Genomic DNA, 20,111 nt, shown 5'->3' with positions numbered 1-20,111 from the left:
AACCGACGCTCGTAAAACCAACCTCGCACTAGGCAGCCCCGCAGAAACAAACAAACGATAAATTAATGGCCATAGAGCGACGGCGAGCTAAATTATGATGTCATTCAGCCAGAAAAACGGTTCGCGTGTGTGTCTGCTCGTCCGGCTTGACGGGCAGCACAAAAATCAGCACTCAACACAACAAGCGCAGTGATTGTTTAGAGTCGCCTCCGTTAATGATTTAATTGAAGAGTCTCCTCACCGCCGCGGCGCGCTGAATGGCAGTTTGACGGTTGACGCAAAAAAAAAAGATGAGGTTTTGCTGAAGAAAGAAGATTGCTGTTTGGGGTTGAAGCGGTTGCAGGGTTGCCGTTTGGCACTGAGGTCTACGGTCTACGGTCTACGGTCTACGGTCTACGGTCTACGGTCTACGGTCTACGGTCTACGGTCTACGGTCTACGGTCTACGGTCTACGGTCTACGGTCTACGGTCTACGGTCTACGGTCTACGGTCTACGGTCTACGGTCTACGGTCTACGGTCTACGGTCTACGGTCTACGGTCTACGGTCTACGGTCTACGGTCTACGGTCTACGGTCTACGGTCTACGGTCTACGGTCTACGGTCTACGGTCTACGGTCTACGGTCTACGGTCTACGGTCTACGGTCTACGGTCTACGGTCTACGGTCTACGGTCTACGGTCTACGGTCTACGGTCTACGGTCTACGGTATACGGTCTACGGTCTACGGTCTATTGGTCTACGGTCTATTGGTCTATTGGTCTATTGGTCTATTGGTATATTGGTCTATTGGTCTATTGGTCTATAGGTCTATTGGTCTATTGGTCTATTGGTCTATTGGTCTATTGGTCTATTGGTCTATTGGTCTATTGGTCTATTGATCCCTTGGTCAACGCGACGTGCAAATTGGTCAAATGCGGTCTACGGTCTACGGTCCACGCTAAACTCTATACTACAGTTATTGTGACAAACCCGCAAACCTGCAACCCTGCCATCACCTTTCAACAGAATCAAGAGTACACTCGCAAAACGCGCAAATAGACATGCAACGGCCACTTGCCATAACGAGGTTACCCCGGCTGCCGTTACTGCTCATTCGCGGCATTCGCTTTCATCTTGAGAACCACCCTTGCGCGCTCTCTCTACCTCCATCAAAGAACACACAGTTCGAACTCCTCTTCAAGAGGGGACATCCTCTAATGTGCATCATCGAAGACACGCGCTCGTACTCCACGTTCTGACACAATCGTGGTCTTTCAGCGCGTCTCGTACGTTATCAACGAGAGAGAGGAGTTCGTTCGTCGTGACCTGCGCCTTGGAGGAGGGGCTCGCCGCGGATACATTTCAGCCCGTCGACGACGTCGCCATGACTTGACCTCGGCGACTCCGTCGCGTACGGCTTCATAAAATAATAGTGCGGTGGGAGAGCCTGCTGGAAACCGGAGACGGGTACGGCACACACCAAACCGCTTGGAAAGGTTTGGAGTAGGAAAAAAACGCAACTCATGAATGAATTTACATTCCGTCGTCGAAACCGCGTCGAACCTTGACGGGGAGTGACTGGCTTGGGCTGATGGAGTCGATAATCAAATTAGTGTAGCAATTTGTATTATTCCGAGAATGGTGTTACTCTGGGGCTACTCTAGCGGTGGCGCGGCGCGAATGGGTCAACCTTTCGGTATCGATTTGTGGTGTGGTGTGGGAACAATGGCCGTCACGGGGTTGAATAGAGGTTGAGGAGGTCCGAAACTAGGGCGCGAACCAGCAACGGGTTTCGCGGATAATGAGCGTTTTATGAGTGACTGGTGCGATGGAGAGCGGGTTGAGTAGTTGAGTATAATTTTAGGTTTTGGTTCAACAAAGAGAAAAAATCATAATAATTATATGAAAAATACCGAAAATAACTGATAAAAATAAAGAATTTACAGTAAAAGTTTAGTTTGATCATCCAAATTAATGATTCATCGAAAAGTGTCCATCATAACATTTTAGTAATTCTCACTAGAGTCTGAAACCTCAGAAAGGTTTAACCAAATTATCAAACACACACAATCCCACAATATTATAAAATACCTCACAAAACTACAAACTCATTACCACACGCTACATCATACTCACAAACACACTAACAATATTTCAAAAAAATATTATACCTAGTTACTTTCACCCAATGACAACGAACTCACAAATATGACAGAAAAAAGTTTACAGAATTCAGATGATTTCTCACTAAATATTTTGAGAAACTAATCATAATTGAAAAAATGTAAAAGCCCACACACAAATAAAAAAAATCAAGAAATTTTTTTTCTGAATAAGGAACCTCAAAGAAATAAAACAGAAACAATAATAAATTAATTTGATTCACTTGAAGGATTGGAAAAAATACATTTTGATAACTAAAACATTATTTTAAAACTTCGTTCCAATTTTTAAATTCTTATAATGACACTTATTTAAGAGCATAAAAAATTAAAATAATGGAAATTTTCACAAAAATATTTATAATAAATTATTGAATTCTTTAAACAATCGTTTTTATCTGTATTTTTCTAATAAAAAAATATGCAATATTCCGTGGGTATTGCAATTTGCTGTTATCATAATGAAAATATTGTACGATATATTGTATAAGAATTCATACTCAAAAAATAAACAACACTTTGTATTTCCGAAAAAAGAACATATTGATGAGCAATTCTCTACCAAATCGGACTTTTTTCTTGAATTTTAATTTTGTATTTTTTTATCCGACTGAAACTTTTTTGATGCCTTCGGTATGCCCAAAGTAGCCATTTTGCATCATTAGTTTGTCCATATAATTTTCCATACAAATTTGGCAGCTGTCCATACAAAAATGATGTATAAAAATTCAAAAATCTGTATCTTTTGAAGGAATTTTTTGATCGATTTGGTGTCTTCGGCAAAGTTGTAGGTATGGATAGGACTACACTGGAAAAAAAATAATACACGGTAAAAAAAATTAGGTGATTTTTTTATTTATTTTTTTATCACTAAAACTTGATTTGCAAAAAAACACTATTTTTATTTTTTTTTTTATTTTTTGATATGTTTTAGAGGACATAAAATGCCAAATTTTCAGAAATTTCCAGGTTGTGCAAAAAATCTTTGACCGAGTTATGAATTTTTTAATCAATACTGATTTCTTAAAAAAAAAACGAAATATTGGTCGCAAAAATTTTTCAACTTCATTTTTCGATGTAAAATCAAATTTGCAATCAAAAAGTATTTTAGTGATACTTTGATAAAGTGCACCGTTTTCAAGTTGAATCCATAATTAGGTGACTTTTTTGAAAATAGTCGCAATTTTTCATTTTTTTTAAATAGTGCACATATTTGCCCACTTTTGAAAAAAATATTTTTGAAAAGTTGAGAAAATTCTCTATATTTTGCTTCTTCGGACTTTGTTGATACAACCTTTAGTTGCTGAGATATTGCAATGCAAAGGTTTAAAAAGAGGAAAATTTATGTTTTCTAAGTCTCACCCATACAGCCCACCATTTTTCAATGTCGATATCTCAGCAACTAATGGTCCGATTTTCAGTGTTTAAATATGAAACATTTGTGAAATTTTCCGATCTTTTCGAAAACAATATTTTCAAAATTTTCAAATCAAGACTAACATTTCAAAAAGGCTAAATATTCAATATTACATTAGGTTCACATTTTTGCAAATTTCATAAATAAAATTACCCATTTTTTTCAATTTTGTGTTTTTGTTAAAAAGGTCTCAAATTATTGAAATTTGTCCATTGATTTCAAAAGTATTAGCATTTGTATTCAAAAAATTAATTTAATTTTAATACTATTTAATATTTAATACTAAAAATTTCAACAAAAATACATTATTAAGAAAAAAAATTGATGTTTTTTTATGACTTAAACAAAAATTTTACATATAGTTTGATAGAAAGCATAATCCGATTTTATGTCATTGCATTCTTAAGTAACAAAAAGTTACTGGATTTCTACTAGAGAAATATATGAAAAAAGGTCGAAAGCCATAAGGTCGAATGGACAAAAGGTAGAATGCCAAAAAGTCGAATGGGCGAAAGGTTGAATGGTCAAATAGTGGATTAATGGTCAAAAATTTTTTCAAATATTTTTTTTTAAATTAACCTCAACACATGAATATTGAAATCACCCATGAAAAAGGGTTTTCATTGGTTTTAATTAATTTTATTTTTATATTCATTGGAATGAGGCGTTTGTTTTACAAGAAAAAGGCATTTTGTTTTACAAGAAAAAATAAACTCACAACACATTTTAGAAATACGAAGGGAAAATCTCACAAAAATGTTGCAACAAACTAGATTTGTTTTTTTAGAATAGAAAATATGACAGAAGGACGACTTTTTCAAGCGAACTGCTCATGTTTGAAAGAATAGTAAAACTCTATTTTTTTACAACAGTCAGAAAAGGTGTGTTGTTAAAGAATGGAAAAAAAAGTATTTTAAACCCTAAATTTAAGTTTCTTTTTTTTTACGAATGGAAATACACTCAAAAATATTTAAGAAGCTATGTCTTTTTTTTGTTTTTTTTATATTTTATTTTGACCATTTGTCCATTGAACAACATTCTATTGGACTTTTGACATTTGGTATTTTGTATATTATGACTTCCACATTTTATCTAACCCTTTAATCTCACATTCTCACTAAATCACACATTCACATTCACCCTTACACATTCACCTTCACCATCGCACCTTCACTCACACACAATCAAACACAATCCATATAATTGAAAATTAAACAATTTTGGCAAACATTTTGGTTTGAAACAGAAATGAAATTGTTCAAATACATTTGTTGCGTCATCTTCTAGTAACAAGAACTTAAATTCAACCACACCACCGTCCGTAAAAAACTTTTCCCCACAAAAAAATTTCAAAAATCAACCCAACTGTCATAAAACCGAAAATTATGGGCACCACAAAATTTTTGAAGGTGAGCCATAAAACGAACCAAATTAAATTATTTATGGCCTTGCGCCCGAGATTTCCAGTTCTCCGGAGTCGAGGTGACTGATTTCCCATGATGGCCTCTTCCCGGCGTCCTCCCCGATAACTCTCACACACATGTGCTCTGATCGATTTTTTTTTATTCATCGATCTGCCCAATAAAATAAACGTTTGATTTTTACGACCGAGTAGATTAATGAAGATTGATAGGAAAAAAACCCTCAAAAATAGTTTTTTGTTGGTTCCTCTGTCTTTATGGGTCCACTTTTTCGTGGTCTGGACTAAATTGCGTGAAACGAGCGTTTTTCTCGGAAGATCCAATCGGATGCCGGTCGGGTCTAATGACGAGCTTTGATGGATTTTGAGCCTTTTTCGGGAGATAAAGTTTGAGCGCGGTACGAATTGTATGTCGTCTGAGAAATTTTAAATCAATTTTGAGTCAGCTGCGGTATCTCCCACTAATCGCCACGATAGCAAATGGCCGTTTTGTTTTATTTTACGAAACACTGGTAGCAGCAGCGTTCGAAAGAGGTGGATCTTCAGCAGCAGCAACTCTTTTTCCCCCCGCCAAGCTAAACGATGACCAGCACCATCAAATTACCATTAAAAAGCAATATTTCAAATTTCGAGCGTACTGGCGTAACTCTCTCTCGCCAACAAGCCCATCATCCTCACCCCGAAAACCATTTTTGAAATCCCACTCAACTAAAGCAGCGCGTTTACGGCACCACCTCTCGCGGAAAGCAATAACAACTCCACGAGACGAGAGCAACACACACAACGGTAATCCAGCAGAAGCAGGAGCCTGACAAACGCTCCATGAATCTACGCCCACGTCTCGCGCGAACTCGCGTACTCGTCGTGCCCATCCTCTTCATCAGGCTTCGACAAAACGAAATGCTTCTTGACGGGAGATCCATTGCTACCTCGCGCAACTTGCGAGCGGTCAACTGATTGGAAACGACATCGAATTGGCCGATCCGATTGGGGATTAATTCAGCGATTTAAGAGGGTTTTTGCTCCCACGATCCTCAGCGGGGAGCAGGTTTCGGCGAGCTGAACCATTGAAGGATTGCCTTTGCAGAGGTGGTGAACTTTGAGCGATGCAATCGCGAACCATTGTTGCATCTACTGATTTTACTCATTTATCATCATTTTTTTTTGAGGCCCATGACGAGACAGTATATGAAATGTAATTTTCTCCTCACTGATGCATTTTTTTCCCTCACGATGCAAGTTTTACCATCGCGATGCATTTTTTTCCATCGTGAGGCAAACGAACTATATTGCGATGCAAATTTATGATCTTAGTGCAAAAAAATCATCGCGATACTAGATTTTCCATCTCTGCTTCCTAAATTTCCATCAAACGAGTCAATGCTACCACTGCCTAACAAAGGAGCAAAAAACTAAATCTGACATCACTACTCGGCGTAACGCGATCAACCGAGCCTTTTCCAATCCTGTCTGAAAAAGAGGGTTCGTCTCTTTTTTCCATCGCGATGCATTTTACAACTCGCGATGGTAATTTTCCATCACTACACAAGTTTTGCCATCGCGATGCATTTTTTGTTTATCTTGAGGCAAATTCATCTAAATTTTGCAAAATTTCTATCAAATAAGTCATTGTACCCACTACTCAGCAAAGCAGTAAAATTCACTACGCGAAACCAAATTTGCCATCATTGCTCGGCACATCGCGATCAGACAAGACTTTTCCACCTCTGTCAAGAAAGGGTAAGTCGCTTTTTTGTCATCCACCAGAATTTTCCATTATTCCATCATTTTCAAGGTTGTTTATCGATAGAATTATCGTCGAAAAAATTATCGTCTAACGATAACGATAATGGTTATCGTTACCATCATACTTCATATTAAATATATTTCTAAAATTGAGTATTTTCTAAAATACTTACAGCTCTTTTTGTGGAAATTTGAGTATTTCATTCAAAAATCTCTTAGACTGTTAAAATATATTTAAAATTTCGAACCGTTTGATACCCATATTGCGAATAAAAAAAAAGTATTTTCGAGAAATTAACAGAGACAAACTTATGGGAAATTGGACGAGCTTTCCGGTAAAAATATTTACGAGACTGAAAAACCAAAGCTTTAATATATAAATTGCCAAAAACTACCAAAAACCAGTTTTTTCAACATTTATATTTTCAAAAACCGCTGTATCTTCCCAAGGATTGGACATAGGATCATGGTCAATACGGAGACTTTTATGTAAAATAATCTGGGAAATCGATTCCCACTACCGGTTTTTCAAAATTTCGACGTTTAGACCACTTTTCAAAAAAATAAAAACAGTTTTAGTAAATAATTTTTGTATTTTTTTAGGAGAGACATACCAACCTGCATTTTTCGTCAGTCTTTTGTTAACATCTCAGGCTATTTTTTCAAAAAATTTGAGCGAAAAAAAATCGTGACATCACTTTTAAATTTAAGTTTTAGACTTAAAAATCGAAAAATCTCATAGAAGTGGCGTGTATTTTTGTTTCAGTGTATTTTTTTCAGAAAGCACGTCCAATTTCCTACAAGTTTGTCTTTGACCACTTTTTGATACGACGCAACGGCTTCGAGTTCTCTTAAACCGCTAAAATACATTTAATATTTCGTATCCCAAATTCTAAAAATTTGAGTATATTCGAGAAAATACGGCACATTGTGTAAATGTGAGTATTTGATTCACAAAACTCTAAGACAGTGAAAATGCATGCACAATTTCGAAACGTTTGAAACCCATATTGCAAATTTAAAAAAAATGTAGTACTTTGAAAAAAAAATAGTACATTGTGTTTTTTTTTTTGTATTTATATTTTGAAACTTATCATATTATCAAAAAAAAATTTACTTAGAGGAAGCAAGAAAATTCAACATAATTTGGTTGGTTTTAGTCAATTTTAAAAATATATTTAATATAATTTATCGACCGTTTTCGTCGGTAAATTTTTCGCCGATATAATTATCGGAATAACGATAACGATAGAACTATCGTTATCTTTATCTTACCTCGATAATTTTATCGTTAACGTGAAGACTTCCATCATTGCCATGAATTTTCGTTCAAAGATATAAATTTTGCGTCGCTTTCAATATTTTGACAAAATTCCTTCAACAAGTTGTTTAGAATAGTGCCCTACTCATGCTGATTCCTTTTGGTAACAATTATCCCATTCCTTGTAAAGTTATGAAAATCGTCATTAATCAATGATTGCCAACTAGAACGTCAATGACTGTCCCACAAAATTATATAAATTTGAAGCACAATTGAACTAGATCAAAAATTCTTTCAGTGGCTTCAAGAAGGCAACAACCGGCACCTGCTGATTCCTTTTGGTGCTGAAATTCGTTAAATTGAATTTAATACAGAATATTTTATAGAGATGATTAATTTCCTTCGAAAATGATCAACGGCTTCACCTCAACAACGTTGATCATTTTACCTCGCGATGCAAACTGATTTAATCTCATCGCTATGCAAATGAATCATTGCCACCTCTTACATCCAAAGAGGTTCGTCGTTGGTTTCAACCTCACAAAACTGTTAAGCGAGCAAACAACTTTGCATCGCGAACCAAAATTTTCACCCCTGATCGCCGCCTCGCAATCAAACCGATCCTTTTCACCTCTGTCCAAACAAGCGGGGTTCGTCGCTTTTTTTTGTCATCCTCCGAAAGAGGTGCCAGATCGTGCTGTGACCACTCGCAGGTCTGCGAATTTATAATGAATTTGAGAGAAATATAAAAATTTCATCCACGGTGGGGGGACATGACGGTCTGTAGCCCGTACCGTAATGTGGCACGACTTTTACGATGATTTGGGATGTTTGGGTCGCACCTGAGAAAAAAAAGAGTTTGGCGAACATTTTTATGGCCGCGGGTTTTTTCGAGAGCGCGCGCGAGTTCGGGGAGGTGACTAGTTTTTTTTGACGAGGTGGAGACGAAATCAAAACAAAAACAGCAGCCCCAGCAGTGGCTTATTCAATGAATTGGATTAATTTAGTTGAGCGTTTCCTGAATCACCTGATTCGGCAGCGGCCATGTTTTGGCCGTTTTGTTGCTGGTGGGCGATACGCGTTGATTTGAAATGGAATTGGTTTGATTTTTGAGGGGTAGATTAGATAGTTGGACCACGGCTACCAGATTGGGGTCGTTCAATCAGATGACGGTTTAACTTGATGGCGGATAGGCAAATTTTCGAAACGGAACTGGTCGAGGACAAACGGCGAATAAAATTGAAAGATGTTGCACAAGAGTTGCAAAAGTTGCAAGCCCGTGTTAAGGTGTATTTTTTTTTGGTTTTCAACATACTAAACCTTAAAATTACCTTTTTTATAAAAATCAACAAAAATTAAAGTCAAAAGCGATGTTGCACAAAGGTTACATTTGTTGCACTTGTGCAAAACAAGTTGCACAAGAAGTTTTTTAAGTTACAAACCTGACATAGTCCCATATTTTCAACCAAAGTATCTTAAAAGCAAGAAACAAACCCCTCAAAACTCCGTTGAAAAGATCTCCGAAACCTCTTCAACTGATAGTGTATCGGGAAGACAGCTGCCGAGAGAAGCCAACCAAAAAAGATCAAGCTGCCGCGATAACCAACTCTCGTTTGGACCTCGGTTGAGATTCTTCACCTTCTCGCGCTGTCTGGACGCTTCACCCAAGCAACACACTTTGTTATGCTGAGGAACTGGTTTCGCCGGAGAGACTCCAGGGCCCCAGCATCAGTCCGATATGAAGAAAATAAAACTGATTGTTATCTTAACATTTTTCAATTTATTACTGCTTGATTGGTATGCTGGAGAGTGCCTCCCCCCACCAACCCTCTTCCTTTCTTCTGACGAAGAAAGGCAGGGTCAGGTGAGGGCTTCTCTTTTGTGTCCAGCAAACACCCTCGTCGCGGAGGTTCATTTGAACGGGGGAGACTCCACTACGTCCGTAGATCAAACCTCAGATAAAGAAACCCAAAGAGAGGTTTGTGGTCGAGGAACGCAAATGAAGCTGAACGACTTTCGTCGGCTGCGACTACGGTGAGGTTCGAGAGAAGCTCTACAAAAACGATGGCTAGCAGGAAAAGGCTTTTACTGTTACACTTTTGTGGGCTAGGCTCGGCTAGGTGGGGAGTCGTAGAGGCTTCCCGAGTGGCTTAATGGGTGATGAACTTGGAGTGTTGACCACCTCCGATTGAAGAACTTGGAATGAGTAAACCTTTACTTATTTCAATTTCTCAAATCGAGTGTTGGATATTAATGCCCAGGAGTTTGAGTTTGAGCATTAATGCAAATCTCCCTCAAATCTGATTCCCTTGCTCAACAAGCCGTCAAACTCGTCCATCACGATAACAAACTTCAATTGCCCATTTAAATCACTTTCCTCTCGCCTCGAACTAGCCCCAAAGTACACACTGATTTCGTTTCCCTTAAACCTAACAAAAAACCAAACCAAGCCATAAAATCACCCACCCACCTTTATCTAGCGCAAACAAAGCGCGCACAGCTGAACTTGGTGGGCTTAGCCGGCGAAGGAAGACCCATAATTATTGGACTCTGGCGCGCGAAGCTTTTCTCGCACTCTCAACACGTCCAACTTCGGAAAGCCCATATTTTTATGACTCACCTCCCTTTCCCCCTCACACCCTCCCGAAACTGGTCTGGGCTAGTTTCGAGGCCCAGCTCTATGAAGACTCAAAGAAGTCGAGAAATGTTGTTCGCTTTGGTTCGCTCCTTCCTACTTTAATTTTTACGACATCGTAAAATTATAAAAATTATACTGTTCACTTCTGAAACATTTTGATCGTTTGTTACCGGTTGCTGTTTGACTGTTTGGTGGTGGTGCTGCTGGTTGGTTAACTCCTCACAGACTAACAACAACAAAATTGGTGCTGTTCAGAGGGGCCCTTTCGGACACTGGTGCGTACTAGCCAAGCGGGGTCAATAAATTAAATCCGCACGGGGCTTTTCCAGCAGTTGTTCAGAAGTTGAGTTCAGTGGATTATTTCCGAAAACCATCAAATTAGCGCGTTTACGAGGTTCAAATGCTCGCGGTTTTATCGTTTCTGGTGCCTTCTGGTAGTAGGACTAATGTTAGTGGTGTGGAAAGTATAAGAATGAGGCTGTTGTGCAAGACTCGTAAAACGTTGAACAGTGAGTAACGTTGAGAATGGGCTATTCAACCTGCAAGTAAATGGTTTTCGACTGACCCGACATAACCTTTGGTTGTAAAAGCTCAGTAGACCCACTTTCACAGACTTTAGGCTAGTCTGAGGCTTAAGAGCGAGTTTTTCCCCAGTGTGTCGTTTGTTTATCTTTACATGAGATAAACTCATGCCAAATATGAGCCACAGCAAAAAATTGTGCAGATTTGGAAGGTGTTAAATTGGAAGGTTTAAGAGGCAGTATTTGTAGATTCTGCTCGGTTTGTTCGGTCGTATCGAGGCGCAGGTTTGTTTGTCTATACATGAGATGAACTAATGCCAAATATGAGCCCTCTGCGACAAGTTTGAAGTTTGAGACAAAAAAAAAACATAAAAAATCTTTAAATTCCTCACATTTTCGTAAAACAATATCAGCTTCACTTTTCTTAGTGACATTTGAAAGGTTTTTTGAAGCACTTCGAAATGTTCTATAAAGATGCGGGATTTGTCTCATAGCCTTTGCAAATTGCTGTTCAAAATTGATATTTTTAAAATACTCTCAAACAAATCGAGCCAAATCTGCAGAAACTGCCTCTTAAGAAGAATAATTAAAAATATATATTTTGCAAAACTGTTCATCCGTCTACGTTAACAAATATAACATGAATATACAGTCATGCCTCGGTTTTGCACTGCCCCGGTTTTGCACCGTTCAGCTGTCTCGGTTAAGCACGGCCCAGTGCTTAACTGAATCACAGAGCTTATGGGATTTTGGCTATATGGGAGACATTGGCTTTAATCGTATGAAAAATCATGCAAACATCAAAATATTATAGTGTTTTGGAATCGGGATGATGTCAGCTATCCATTAAAATTATAATTTCATGAAAATTTTCACAAAAATACGTATTTTTACAGGATTTTAAAAATACAATGTTTTTCGATAAAATACTCTAAATTATTGTTATTATGGGTATCAAATGATTGTTTTTTTTTGCATACATTTCGAATGTAAAATATTTTTTTTGAAATCACTCAAAATTTTCTAAAAAATTACGCATTTAAAAAAAAAACTCAAAATTTCAGTTTTTACAATATGGGTATCAAACGCTTGAGATTTTTTTATACATTTCGAATGTAATAACAACATATTTTGAAAACACTCAAAATTTTCACAAAACTACGTATTTTTGAAAAAAATACTCAAAATTTCAGTGTTTACAATATGGGTATCAAACGATCAGGATTTTTTCATACATTTCGAATGTAATAACAACTTTTTTTAAAATGATCAAAATTTTCTCAAAACTACGAATTTTCGAAAAAATACTCCAATTTTCAGTTTTATAAAATATGGGTATCAAACGATCGGGATTTTTTTATACATTTCGAATGTAATAACAACATATTTTGAAAACACTCAAAATTTTCACAAAACTACGTGATTTTGAAAAACTTTCCAAAATTTCTGTTTTTACAATGTGTTTATCAAACGATCGGGATTTTTTCATGCATTTCAAATGCAATAACAATATTTTTTGAAAATACTCAAAACTTTCACAAAACTACGTATTTTCGAAAAAAATACTCAAAATTTCCGTTTTTACAACGTGGGTATCAAACAATCGGGATTTTTCATACATTTCGAATGTTATAACAATATTTTTGAAAATACTCAAAATTTTCACAAAATTACGTATTTTTGTAAAATAAATCAAAATATCTGTTTTTACAATATGGGTATCAAATAATCAAATAATTTTTTTCAAAAATACTTAATTTTGTGAAAACTTTAAGTATTTTAATTTTTTTCATAACTTTCGAAAAAATCCCGATCGTTTGATTGTAAAAACGGAAATTCTGAGTGCAAAAAAAAAGTTTTCAAGCTTTTTTTTGATTTATTTTTTATTTTTTATCAAATGAGCTTGATTTCAGGTTGGTGCAAATTCTTGTAAAGAAAAAAACTTTCAAAATAATGGTGTTATAACAACAAAAGCATGTATAAAATAGAAATCAGTTTAAGGTGCAGAATCAACTGAATTTTTGATAAAGTTACCTTGTTCCAGTTAAACAAAGTTTGAAAAACAGTTTTTCTAATTTTTTAATTTCTTAAATGCCATCAATTTCGCTTAATTTAAGGATGGCAAAGAGACATAATTTTAAAAAAATGTGATGAAAAAACATCGGTAACTTTCAGATTAATTTGCAACTGAAATGATTCAACTTTTTTATTTTTCTTATACAGGAAATGTGTTTCATATAATCTTAGCTTATTTTTCATGTGATTTTTTCTTACAATTTAAAATTCTTTATAATTAAAAAGCACCTCGAAAAAAAATCTGAGAATTATTTTGTGCATTTTTTTTTTGTTAAAATTTTGTGAACCCTTATTCTTATTTTTTTTCTTTTTTTTACTGACGATATGTCGGAAACAATTGGTTTGATTTATAATGTTAAAAATTAGGCACATGTTAAACCATTATCAAATATTTTGCTTAATATTATTTTTTGAAAAAAGCAGAATATTTTGCAAAGTTTCCTATTTTCCATTGCAAATTGAATGAATAGTTCCTAGATACCATCTGTTGAAAATTCAGAGTCATTTAGATGACAATGAGAAAAATTTTCATTAAATTACAAGGTCATTTCTCATTTTTTTAACTAAGAATAACATATTTGAGAGCCTTCCGAAAATACTTTTGCAAGGGTGGCATTCATCGATAACATGTTGTTAAATTGCAATAAAAAACTGAACATTTATCGAAATTTTCATCCAAAAAATACTATGGTACTAGACTTTGCACTATCCTGAACCCAGACGCAAAATATACAATTTTAATTGAAACCATTAAAACCTGCAAAAAAATTAAAAAATCCTTGTTTTGGGAGCATAACTTTTATTAATATACATTAAAATAAGAAAAAAAACTCTAATTAATCTTTCGACACAATTTGATTTTCTCAAATCAAATCAAAACCTGAAAATGTTGCAAAAGAGACGAAATCCATTAAAAAATTCCTTCTCAAGATATATATTTTTGAATATCTGCATAGCATTTTTCTATGTACAGCCCCCAAATTCAAATGAAGACTTGTATGGGGACACCAATGATGCAAAATGGCTTATTTGGACCCAAGGAATCTATGGTCATCCAATCAAAAAACACAAAAATCTAAAAAAAAATCCCAAAAATTCTGTTACAACCCATACTATTTAATTGTCTTATTCTTGTGACACTTTTCAAGTGCAAACCAGTTTTAATGATCTAGTCAATGCCACCAACAGCACACACTTTTTGCAAATTGCAAACAAATTAGGAAGGATTTCAGCTGTGGCAGATTTCGTACATGTGCCAGAATCAGTTTAGTGGCCCCGTAGGTGTCACTTTTAATTTATTTATCGCCCCCCCTCTCTCGGTGAGCCACTGAAAGTGCTCCCCGGCAAAAGCTGCTGCCCACATAAAGCCATTCCAAAACGAGTTTGCATAATAAGCAAACACTATTGGATGCAGCAGCTTAGCTGGCACACGTGTGCGCTGTACATATTGGGTAAAGTGCTCAGCAGTGTGTCCTTATCACACGTGTGTGGTTAGCATCTGTGTGAAAGTTGGGACACTGAGAAAAATCACAACTTTAATTTCATGTTTTTGTCGTTTAAAAAATCAAATTGTTTCCTTTTTTTTTAAAGATTATGACTTTCAACATTGAAAATTTCTTAGATGTTTTTCTTGTTGAGAAAACTTCGTCCCCGCTCCACAGCTGATCGGTCATGCTAGCGAGCGAAGTAATGACCCACTTGAGGCGCACTAGAACCCCCTCCTCCCGCAGCTTCTAAACGGCCTAAAGCTCAAAGCGCTGCGACCGATAAACTGCGATGTCGCTTAGCTCGCGTTCAGATTTCCAGCTGATTTTCGGGTTCAAAAGTTCAAACCACCACTCCGCGTGACTCCATTAACTCACTTGAATGGAGGCGCTTTAAGTGGATCAGTGTCATTTGGTGAAATTAAATTGAGGTTTAAAGGGGAAGGGGGATGTTGTTAATTACAGCCCCCTCCCGTTGGCGTTGGCGTTGAAGAACCATGTGGTATCGAAAACATTAAAATAAACAAATAAAATTCAGGGTATCGATTGTTGTTGGACTACAATATTGGTTTTACGGTTATGGCCTGGAGCGTGAAATGGAAAAAAAATAAACATCACCACCAGAGTTACACGTCTGTGGCTTCAGATTTACTGACCCGGAAGCCATCATTCAAATACGAAGCAATTTTTTACTCAATTACAGTTCATTTGAATTAATTAGCTTTTAGTTGCAGTTCATAAAGCATGTTGATCTTGAATGGGCCATCTGTTTTGTTTTATTTTTTAATCTGTCGTTATAAATGTTTAAGATTTAAAAAATTGAACATTTGAAGATTTGAAGATTTGAAGATTTGAAGATTTGAAGATTTGAAGATTTGAAGATTTGAAGATTTGAAGTTTTGAAGATTTGAAGATTTGAAGATTTGAAGATTTGAAGATTTGAAGATTTGAAGATTTGAAGATTTGAAGATTTGAAGATTTGAAGATTTGAAGATTTGAAGATTTGAAAATATGATAATTTGAAGATTTTGCCAATATTAAAGTTTTTTTTACTTTATTTGAAGTGAAAAAACAGGGTCACGTTTTGCTAAAAGTGGACAAAATTCATCCCAAACTCATCAGCCTCCAAAACCCCGTTAATTCGTGCTAATCCATCGCCCCGAAATTCCTGCTCTCGCGGGTCCCGTCCCGACTTAATCCATCATTTTCCGTGCAATTTACGCCTGCTGGCTCATTAGTCGCCATCATAAATAAATTTCCCGGCAGCATGCCGCCTACACAAAAAAGACCACAAAAAAAGTTGGCAAAAAAGACAACTCAAAAAAACTCAAAGGCTTACGCCGCACGACTTGTCCTCATCAGCGACGACGATGTTGTCCAATTAACGCGCATCGGCGACCAAAATTCCGCGAACCGTCTTCTTCAGCTCGACCTCTCAGCAGGTTGCTCGTCCGCCCGGGCTATCAGGCTACCGAAAACATCGTTATTCTCTGATTTGTTCACACTTGTTAATGGGACGTAACGGGGTCTGCCGCTGATTTGCGCTGGCCCAATTTATCATATCAAAACTAGAAATTAACTATTTCCATTAATTACAATTAGCATTGTAGAGGGGGTCGGTCCACCAAAGGGTCCAGTCTGACGTAAATCAGTGCTGACGGACCTCGGAAATGAATTAAACATGCGCCGACTTCAACTCCCTGGCTTAAGTCGCGCAGCGACGTCGAGGAACTCAACGAACCCTGAAGACCCCCTCAACTCTTGAGTCTGTTGTTGTTGTTTTCATGGTAGCCGCGTCCGCGGTCATAAATTTAATCCCGGCGAGGAGGTCTCGAAGAGAAGACGACCAACATTCATCATGCAAAAGTTTGCTGGCTTTGCTTTTACGACCTCCCCGATGCGTCTAGCAGGCAGAAGCCGCGGTTCCGTTCCGGTCGAGTGACCCGCAAGAAGGGGCCACACTCCGAACCATACCTGAAGCTGACGCCAGACCGCAGCCGCGGCGAGGGAATACATTTCGAATCAAATTCAATTCATATAATTTTATGGTAAATTTTATTGCTCTATTAAATATATTGTTACTTTTTTCGGGTTGGAATTTATTTTTTGGGTAATTTTGAGGTTTCAGGCGTTCAGGTGGGCTGCACCGGGAAGGCGGTGCCCGCAGGGTCGTAAACTTTACAACTCATTAGTGCGTGCGGTGTGGAAGAAACTATGATTTCTGGCTGGATAGGTCTCGTCGTTGGGCACGTGAATTGTTGGACGTGGGGCGCCGATGGAGAATTATTGTGTAATGTGTTTTGCACTACCTGACAAGTAGTTGACACTGGTAACATGTATCTATAAGTTACGCCAATGGCTTGTTCAAATGAAAACTGCTGCATCTCTTTCTTTTCTTGAAACCAATATTGGTTTCCACCATTCATGGTGGCAGCTATAGCTTTCTCATTTAAGTTTTAATCTTATATTTTGATTTTCTTTGAGAAATTACTTCTTAAAATCAAAATTTTGAACCAAGTACAGACAGCAGTTTTAGAGGAATTTAATTCACTAAATAAAAAATCTTTATTCTTAACTTCTGATTTTTCGTTTATTACAATCAAAACCAACACAAAAAATTAAAAAAAAAACAATGTTTTTAAAACACCCAATTTATTCATATTCGTTTCAGATAACAAGATGTAAATAAAAAAAACTAACCTAATCCACCTATGTGGTTGATGCCTTCCTCACTTTTTACCAAAAATGGGTAATATGAGTGGTTTGGACACACATTTCAGCTTTTTTTAGTTCCAGAAAAAAACACAGATATAACTTATGTGGTAATAACTCGAGACAGGGTTGCCAGATCTTCAATGTTTTGGACTCATTGGAAAGGCCTTTCAATTACCTAACCAACGATGGGTCGGATGATGGATCCGGACATCGTTTACGTGCATATAATTGAGATCCGGATATTTGCGAAAACACGTTTTTATACATAACTTTTGAACTACTTATCGAAACTTCAAACAATTCAATAGCGATGTATGGGACCCTAAACCAAGTCGAATGCAACTGGTTCGATCAAAATCGGTTCAGCCAGTGCTGAGAAAACTCAGTGAGAATTTTGGTCACATACATACATACACACACACATACACACACACATACACACACACAGACATTTGTTCAGTTTTCGATTCTGAGTCGATATGTACACATGAAGGTGGGTCTAGGAGCTTTTAATAAAAAGTTCATTTTCAGAGCAGGATTATAGCCTTACCTCAGTGAGGAAGGCAAAAAACAATTTTTATAACTATTTTTGTACTTTTGTTGTTAAACAAAACAAAAAATGTTATTTTTTGAGCATAATTTTGTTTCATGAGATTAAAATTGCGAAAAAAAAAACAAAACGGTATTTAAAGAAAGGTTAAAAAATGCTTTGTTTTCAGTAGAAATCAAGCTTGAGTCAGGGGTGTTAAAAACACCCATAAAACAAAAACTGAAAATTTGGTTTATTAGCCCAAAAAAACTCCAGGTTTCTTATAAATTGCTAAATATTAAAGAATTGATCAAAATATTTTTTCTCGTTCTCTTTTTCAAACCTTCGAGCCCAACATTTAAAATTTGTAAAAAAGATTATAAAAACCCTTATTGATTGAAAAGACGAATTTCAACGATTTAAAATGTATTCAGAATAGTTAACAATCATTTTATATGTATTTTCAACGAAACTTAATTTTATTTTAGAATCCCGATATTTTGGGAAAAATTTGAAAAAAGGAGAGAGAAAAACATAAAATAAAATTTTCGATGGCTCAACGATTGATTTTCAAAATTTTTAATATTATATCTAATTCTTACCTGATTTTGCTTTAAATTTCAGCAACCTCGACCAACCCAAACTGGCTGGCAAGCTCGATTCTCTGAGCTCTGCAAACTCCTTCCTTCTCCTAGTGACACACGCGCAACTGTTTGAGTGCGTGTATCACACGCCCGCCGGCGTTCGTAACGTGTGTATTAGTCCAAATATGGCTACGCACACCTCTTACAACTTGATTGGCACCTCTCAGAGGTTGTGGAATTGGACGGGACCACACGTAATCCAATAATTGTAATCCAAATTGGGGATGATTTAATTTTGCACTCGATCCTTTTTTTTGCACTTGTTTTAGTGCGCACAAACACAACAACTCTTTTTGCTTTATTATTTCGCACACCCTGAGCCAGATTTGCGCTTGTTTTGCGTTCACTTGCACACGGTGGGTTTTACGATTATTTGTTTTGTTTGGCGTACAAGTGTGTGTGTGAGTGTGTGTACTTTGTGTTTTATGATTATGTATTTTTTGCCCAAAACAAAAATTTATCACTGCACTGCGCTTTTCCCAGGCCACCACAGAGTAGACACAAAAATAAAAACACTCGGGTTGACGTTTTACGAGTCGTTTTGCGGTCGGTTTATTTACCCCCCTTTTCTGGTCAGGCTAAACCCCTTCCACGTTTAACCTTTAATCCTGGGCCCGATTCGGATGGCTCTAGACCACCATCACCGCTCACTCCATCAATTTTGCGCGATAAACTTTTATTATCGCGGTTAAGCACATCGATTTGGTTACTTTACACTCAATATTTTTTTTTTTGCTGCTCAGGTTCACTTAAATTTGCGATCAAATTCCTTCACTGGTCGCGAGGCAGAGAGCGCGAGAGCAGAAAAATCCCTCGCTCGATGGCTTCCTTAACCTCGTTTTTACCTCGCGCTCACCTCACAACGGGCTTAATCTCTGATAAACTCTTTCGGCTCGCGCACAGCATCAGCTTCGGCGGCTTAAGCCACCATCTTGGTTTCTTCCACCACTTGTTCCATTCTCTTGGACACTCGCTTGATCGAGCGATTGATCATCACTTGATTTTTTGATCATTTTAACTCATTTTATCACCGAAAATTCGCTACATTTTTCCTCCACTGAAAAATGTTCAGCTCACTCAATGATCACTCTCACAAAACCTTCGGAAAAGCCTTCCCACTCTTCCTCAAATTAAAACTTGCGCAAAAAAGGTAATCAAAACTCGCGTCCACTACCAAGACCGGCACAGGTGTCACGTCGTTACGGTACGGTTAACTCACTCAGACTGAGCCAACCCGCGCGGCAAGTTGATCGCGCGCGCTGAAAGGAAGCGCACACGATATCAGGAGAGAGGAGCGTTGTTCTCTCGTTCTCTTTGGAGTTGTTGTGCAAGTGGTTGAACTTAGGGTTTCTCTCTGGTGGTGTTTTTCCTTTACTGTATGGTTTCACTTGGTGAGAGGTGCACCGTGAAAAAAATTAAATAGTTCAGCATCAGAGAAAGGAAATAATTGGAGATTTTTTTTTTAAAAGGTCCAATAAACCAAATTTCCAGTTTTTGCTTTTTGAGTGCTTTTGAAAA

General features: G+C 37.0%; 1 protein-coding gene across 1 annotated transcript in view; it reads right to left on the bottom strand.

Moving 5' to 3' along the window:
- LOC120419469 (protein bowel) overlaps positions 1-19,809 on the bottom strand; it is a 67,104-nt gene extending 47,295 nt beyond the window's left edge. Inside the window, exon 1 of the mRNA XM_039582155.2 lies at positions 18,552-19,809. The gene's annotated coding sequence lies outside the window, so the exon portion shown is untranslated. The remainder of the gene's footprint in view (positions 1-18,551) is intronic.
- Positions 19,810-20,111: the final 302 nt, after the last annotated feature.

The sequence above is a fragment of the Culex pipiens genome, chromosome 2 (assembly GCF_016801865.2).
Source record: "Culex pipiens pallens isolate TS chromosome 2, TS_CPP_V2, whole genome shotgun sequence".
In the NCBI taxonomy this organism is placed as follows: domain Eukaryota; kingdom Metazoa; phylum Arthropoda; class Insecta; order Diptera; family Culicidae; genus Culex; species Culex pipiens.
This window is presented reverse-complemented; position numbering and strand designations above follow the sequence as displayed.